The following is a 7,773-nucleotide window of genomic DNA, read 5'->3' on the forward strand; positions in this document are numbered from 1 at the left end:
ACTCTCCTAGTTCTCAAGCCTTCAGACTGCAGATCTTGGGACTAATCAGCTTCCATAATTGCATGAACCAGTACTTAGTAATAAATGAAGTAATAAATAAACAAATTATGCATTGATTCTGTTTCTCTGAAGAACCTGACTAACATGCTAATACATTAGATCAGGCTTTTAAAAAAATACCTTTCAGAAAATGTGGCATTATCTGATTTTCTATATAATCAAATATGATTAATATCTAGACAAGAAGGGAAATTCTTAAGAAATTGGGAGAGTTTATGTTGAAAGGTTTGTATCAATTAAGAAACATACAAAAATTGGATTCTGATTATTAGTCTTTCTAATTGTCAAAGTACAGTATGATATAGAAACATGAACTCTCAATATTATTATCTTCAAAAATTGAGAGCATTATATAGAACAAGTTTAAAAAAATCTTTGTCTAGTATAGACTTAAAATCTAAGATGCATAATGCAGACACAGGTGTATCTAAATACACAACATGTATCACTGTGTATTTACATTTTAATATTCTTTTAAATTTTTCATTTGTTATTAAAATTTTCAACCGAATTATTGAGTTCTAACAATTTTGCCTTTTGTGTGATAATATCCAAGAGGCTGATTTTCTTTTCCTTTCTTAATATAATAATTTTAGTTAAAGCAAGCGCCATAAGTGAGCCTGATTTCTTAAGGTCGGTGTGAAACAGCCGCAACAATAAACAAATAGATATTGTAGCTACTTAGAGATTTTATGATTTTCCCTGTTTTAAGAAATAGCGAAGGGAAGTGCAAGGTCACTAAATATTTCTGAATATGTCATGGATTTCAGGAGTAAAGAAAGTTTCTGGAAACTTACTTTGCTTGTGGCAGAAGAAATCAGAATTAATTCCCCCCCATCATATAGTCCCAAGGAGAATTGCGTTCCCTTGGCTACATGAAGTAGTATTTCCTAAGTGTGGATGACAGAACTGAGCCCAAGGTAATTTACGCTTAATGTATGTTGAATATTAACACAGATATATCTTTTAAGTGATTTTAAGGTTCTCACATGTAATAACGTAAAATGATCAATCGCAATTTTATGTATACCTTAAAACATTTTTTGTTTGTTTTGGGTTTTCATTTTCGTTTCTTGTGTTTTTTTTTTTTTTTTTTTTCTTTTTCTTTTTTTTGAGATGGAATCTTGCTCTGTCGCGCAGGCTGGAGTGCAGTGGCGCGATCTCGGCTCACTGCAAGCTCCGCCTCCCGGGTTCATGCCATTCTCCTGCCTAAGCCTTCCGAGTAGCTGGGACTACAGGCACCCGTCACCACACCCGGCTAATTTTTTGTATTTTTAGTAGAGACGGGGTTTCGTCGTGTTAGCCAGGATGGTCTGGATCTTCTGACCTCATGATCCACCCGCCTCGGCCTCCCAAAGTTCTGGGATTACAGGCGTGAGCCACCGCGCCCCGCCTGTTTTGTTTTGTTTTGTTTTTACTATTTTGTTCTTAGGTAGACATTGTTGAAGGATACCTCAAAGTACCCAGATGGACAGGAGGAATTGCGGAGCCCCAGGCTGGAGGAATTGCGGAGCCCCAGGCTGGAGGAATTGCGGAGCCCAGGCTGGAGGGTATCCCTCAAAACAAGCAAGACACAGGTGAGCCAGAAGGTGGAACTGGATAAAACTTACAAATAAGATTTGTGGGTTTCTGAGAGCTTGAAATTTAATAAAAGATAGTATAATAGAGCAGTTCAGAATACAAACTTAGAAGGGAATGCTTTTACACTGTTGGTGGGAGGGAACATTGGTACAACCTTTATTGAAAACAGTATGGGATTTCTCAAAGAGTTGAAAATAGAACTACTATTCCACCCAGCAATCCCACTACCAGGTATCTACCCAAAGGGAAAAAATATCATTATATCAAAAAGATACCTGCACTTGTATGTTTACCACAGCACTATTCACAATAGCAAAGATATGGAATCAACCTAAGTGTCCATCAACAGAGGGTTAGATAAAGAAAATGTGGTATAATTATACCATGGAATACTACTTAGTCATAAAAAAGAAAGAAATCACCTCTTCTGCAGGAACACGGAAGAAATTGGAGGCCATTACCCAAAGCAAAATAACACAGAAACAGAAAGTCAAATACATGTTCTCACTTATAAGCGGGAATTAAAAATGAGTACATATGGACACGCAGAGTGGAACACTAGACACTGGAAACTACCAAGGGGAGGAAGGTAGGTGGGTAGGAGCAGCGTGAGGGTGGAAAACTTACCTATTGGGTACGATGTTCCGTATTCTGGTGACAGTTAACGTAAAAAGCCCAGACTTCACCACTATGCAATACACACGTGTAAGAAACCTGCATTGTGATGGGTGTGGTGGCTCACGTCTGTAATCCCAGCACTTTGGGAGGCCCAGGCAAGTGGATTACCTGAGGTCAGGAGTTTGAGACTAGCCTGACCAACATGGTGAAACCCCATCTCTACTAAAAAAAAAAAAAATTAGCTGGGTGTGGTGGTGGGAGCCTGTAATCCCAGCTACCAAGGAGGCTGAGGCAGGAGGATCACTTGAACCCAGGAGGCAGAGGCTGCACTGAGCTGAGATTGCACCACTGCACTCCAGCCTGGGTGACAGAGCAAGACTCCATCTTAAATAAAATAAAATTAAATAAAAAGAAATCTGCTGTTGTACCCCTAAATCTATAAATCTATTTTTTAAATTTTTATAAATAACACAGAGTCAGACATTTAAAATTCCAGTTTCAACCACCTACAAATCATGCACTCTGGATAATTTACTTATATTTTTAAGCCTCCATTTATTTATCTGTAAAGTGAATATAGTTGAGCAACAGAGGCAGGTAAGCTTCTATACCAGTGGTAGAAACCCACTCTGGAGCATGTTGCCAGCTCACAGGAAGCCAGGCCCCATCCATAAAATATGCCAAAGAGGCAGAATTTGTGTCATTTTATGGAGTGGAGATTACTATTGTTGTGGACAACTTTCTACAGCTCTGACATTCCTCCATCTCAGCTAGCAAAGGTGCCCTGTGATTTTCAGTGCCACTGATGTGTCCTTTTGTCATGAATGTAAGGAGAAAGAAGGAGTTGCATTGTGGAGTGCACTGGATTTTTTGAGAATATTTGCTAATCAGTAGGGATAATATTGCTGTGATGCATAGTCCCTTTATTCATTGTGGGTTTAACTTAATCCATGAACATTGTACATTTCATCATCATTTTTTTTCAGTTTGTTACTATTGTTGTGTTGGAGTTGGTGTATGTGAAGACAGCATTATCAAAAAAGAGAAAAGCTTATATCATTTCCTTACTTCTTTAATATCCTCTTCATTTTGGGATGACTTAATTTCCCTCCATATCTTTTGCTAAAATCATGGTTAGTAGAAAGTGAGAAAAGCAAAAAGTAAAATCAAGGAAGACACCAATACCATTAAAGGTCTGTTATTTAATCCATTAAAATAGTTTGTGTCAATTGAATATTCAACAATTATTTTCTATTTATGACATTTATCATTTTTATCTTTATAGAACTAAATACAGTTACACTAACCCATAAATATAAACACAATAAGTTAAATCAGCTAGCTGTCTCCTCCAAAATCTTAAGTGCTAAAATTCCCTCAACAGAAGACAATGATAAGAAATTCATTTATGTAAGAGAATTAAGGTTATTTATCCTACACTACAGTAAACCTGTTGATAGCACTCTAAGATTTATAGCATCTTAAACTTCAGTGTACACAGTGAGAACTTTTAATTTCTTTCCATTCTTTGATATGAATTGAATGTTCATTTAGCTGTGAAACATGTGCACCTTGTGTGTTGAAATCCACTTCTTGTCTTATAGCAAACTTGTCCAACCCTCGGCCCATGGGCCGCATGTGGCCCTACATGGCTTTGAATGTAGTTCAAAACAAATTCATAAACTGTCTCAAAAAATTGTGGAGGTTTTTTTTTTTTTTTTTTTTTTGCTATTTTTCTTAGCTCATTGGTTCTCATTAGTGTTAGTGTATTTTATGTGTGGCCCAAGACAATTAGTTTTCCAAAGTGGCCCGGGGAAGCCCAAAGATTGGACACCCCTCTCTTAGAGAGTTTTTCTCTTTCTCACTAAGCAGTGTGCATTCTGACTACAGAGGCTCTTTTAAATATTTAGTCCCAGTTACTTAAGATTAATTTAAATAGTCTGGAACCGTTTCCCTCAAGTGAAGACGTTTTCTGTTATGCACACAAACCTACCTTAGAGCAGAAGTTACAAATTCAAATGTTAGAGGAACAAACGTTTTGCTCATATAGCCCCTAAAGTAGTTTCGGAAAAACTATGCGCCCCTCACGTATTTTTAAGTCATCTAAAATTTTTCATCACGAGTTTAAATAATTGCAATGCATATGTTTTTCAGCATATTGTAAATAAAACATTTTTAACAAAACAGTTAAATCATGGTTTTAAATTTATCAAGTGGAAGCTAAACCCTTTAATGATAAGTTATTTACTCTCACCATTACAAAGAAAAGCTCATCTTTAACAGTTAGAAATTACATACATTTTCTTTTTTTCCTTTAACTTGTATTTCCATTCCTTTTCTCTGTTGAACTTTATTTTTACGTAATGTATTATGTTTGAAAATTAAAAATCACAAAGTATTTTAATGATTATGCATCAGGTTTTTCTATAATACATGTATATAAATTTTAATCTATATTTTATAAACAATTGATTAAAACAACATAAATGCAATACAAATCATAATAAATATAAAACAACATTTTACTGTGAATGCATCTCTTATGTGACATAGATGGGATTAGGTTCCTTTTTTCAATTATTCCATATTTCATCTGGCCAAACTGATAAAGGGGTCAGTATCAATTGTGTTGCAATTTTTCATTTTAATTAATGTAAGCACTGAGAAGACTTATATAAACAAGTTGTGTTATTGTAGTGTCACTAAATTCTTTTAATGTTTATGAGCTGTCAAAATCACATAACCATCTATCCTTTAAAGTTACTTTTTAATATGCTATCAGCTGTCTACTTTATTAGGTTATCGTCCAAATTTGTTGAAAGCAAAGAATTGGAAACTACCGAAAGCGTAAAAGAATTTTGTGAGCCGGGCGCGATGGCTCAGGCCTGTAATCCCAGCACTTTGGGAGGCTGAGGCGGACGGATCACATGGTGGAGACCAGCCTGGCCAACATGGCGAAGCCCCGTCTTTACTGAAAATACAAAAATTAACTGGGTGTAGTAGCGAGCGCCTGTAATCCCAGCTATTAGACAGGCTGAAGCAGGAGAATCCATCGAATCCAGGAGGCGGAAGTTGTAGAGAGCCGAGATCGTGCCTCGCCACTGCACTCCAGCTTGGGCGACAGGGCGAGACTCCGTCTCAAAAAAAAAATGAATTTTGTTTGTGTCCTATCATTCCCTTACTCAATTTCTAGAAGAAAATGAAAACGTCTTTGCCAACACTTATCAAATGATTATTAAATAGTTCTGTTGTTCTTTCACCTGGAAATACTTAGTTTACCTCAAAAGACTCAGAAGAGTTGAGAAAATAAAAATATTGCTAATTTTGCAAATATAATGTTAATTGCACATATAATGTTTTCAATAAAAGTTTTATACTATTACATTTTTAAAATATATTTTCATCACAACTTGGAACTGCAGCTTTAGCTCACATGATTTACGGAAAATACCTATCATATCTAATTGATAGAACCATCCTCACTGTCAAATGAATCAACAAAATTAGACTTATATTCTTATAAAAACAGAAACTCAGAACGCCATTTTCAATTCAAATATACATAATAGGTGTTTCAGGGAATTATATAAATAAAAAACATTGACCGAGACGGATACTTAATTTGTAATAATGTAATCCAATGTGTGTAGCTACAATTTTAAGTTATATATAGACTGAGAAGGATAATACACAGTGTAGTGGTCTTCTGGTGTGCAGATTTGAGGAACAATTAAAAATAATAATTGAGTATCAAAGTTATAGCTAAAGCCATTAATTTCAATGGACTTTATAATTAATTTTTTTTCCTCTTTATTTAAAAAAGAGAAAGGTATATATTGCTAAATCATACCCGGACAGCAATCTGAAATAAGAAGAAAATTAAAATTGACTAAAGATAACTCTTCAGAATTAAATTTAAAAAACTAAATAAGTATGTTTCTATTAGTTCAGTGTCTCTTATAAATACTCTTTAGTTGCATGAATAGAGAGACTTTCCCTCAGTAGAATCATATATTTGTTCAAAATAAGTTTAATTAATTAGCAAATGAGTAAAATAAACATTGTTCTCACAACCTTATTAGAGAATGTATCTGAATTTAAAGCATCAAATAGGGACCTCCTTTCTTATGCCTGGCTTCTCCAAGAACCCAAAAATGGAATACAGGAAGGACAAGCAGCTCCCGAGTTCTGTGGTGCTCTGATTAATCATTGTAAGAGGCTTGTATGAAATAAATTGTATGCCCCAAAGCCCTACTCCACAGATAGATGTGGGATGGGAGAGGACACGCCTTGTGGAAGAAGGGTTATCATGAACTCAGGCAGGTTCTCAGTCAGACTAATTTAGGAAAGAATACCAGAACTTGATAATCCAGAAACCGATTTCCTTAAAACCATTCAATCTGATTATTCTTCTCATGTACTCTCAGTCTCAAGGCAACTGGTATAAATAATGACTGGAGCCAGTGACAAGTGAAAATGCGTGCACTGCATGAGGGGTGGGGTCAGTGGTGAACCAGAGGGTGCCAAGGGCCAGGTCTAAAAGGCTGCATTGGGAAGAGAGGAAGTGTTGGCTTGTCTTCAGATTTTAAGAACATCTAGAAATCCCAACTTTTATTTCAAATAATCTAACCTTAAACTGCTAATTCAAAAACTTTGAAAAAAATTATATGCACACCCAACGGAACACTTACTGCTACTTTTTGCTTTATGACATTGATAGTTTGCTTGTTGTTGCTCTTATTGTTGTTTTCTGCTTAAAATAAACACCTTTTATTTCAAAGTATAAAAATATGATGATGGCCAGACGCGGTGGCTCACACCTGTAATCCCAGCACTTTGGGAGGCCGAGGTGGGCAGATCATGAGGTCAGGAGATCGAGACCATCCTGGCTAACACGGTGAAACCCTGTCTCTATTAAAAATACAAAAAAATTAGCCGGGCGTGGTGGTGGTGCCTGTAGTCCCAGCTACTCGGGAGGCTAAGGTGGGAGAATGGCGTGAACCTGGGAGGCGGAGCCTGCAGTGAGCCAGGATCACGCCGCTGCACTCCAGCCTGGACAACAGAGCAAAACTCGACATCTCAAAAACATAAAATAATGTATATATACATATATATATAACTATGATAACTATATATTATAATTTTATATCTTTCTTATATATAAAGATTATAGATTTTCAAGGTCAACTATAAATGAAATTAATGAAAATTCAGAAAAATCAGAATAAAATAAATAAATCTAGATGGTGGCTGTCATCTAGAAAATTCATTCATTCAGCAGTCATTGCTGAGTATTTCTTTGCAGGAACATTCTAGGCACCCTCAAAATTCAAATTAAAAAATACATGAATCTTTCACTTAATACAGAAGATAAAGCTTAAAAATAAATAGCAATAATATAAGTTGATGTGCCTTATGAATTAGAAAGATATTTTGAAAGCAGGAATATGGACTCAAAGAAAAATATATGATTATTCCAATTAGAATGTACTATTCATTGTTTCTTTTTTTAAA

This window comes from Rhinopithecus roxellana, chromosome 18 (assembly GCF_007565055.1).
Source record: "Rhinopithecus roxellana isolate Shanxi Qingling chromosome 18, ASM756505v1, whole genome shotgun sequence".
Taxonomy (NCBI): Eukaryota; Metazoa; Chordata; class Mammalia; order Primates; family Cercopithecidae; genus Rhinopithecus; species Rhinopithecus roxellana.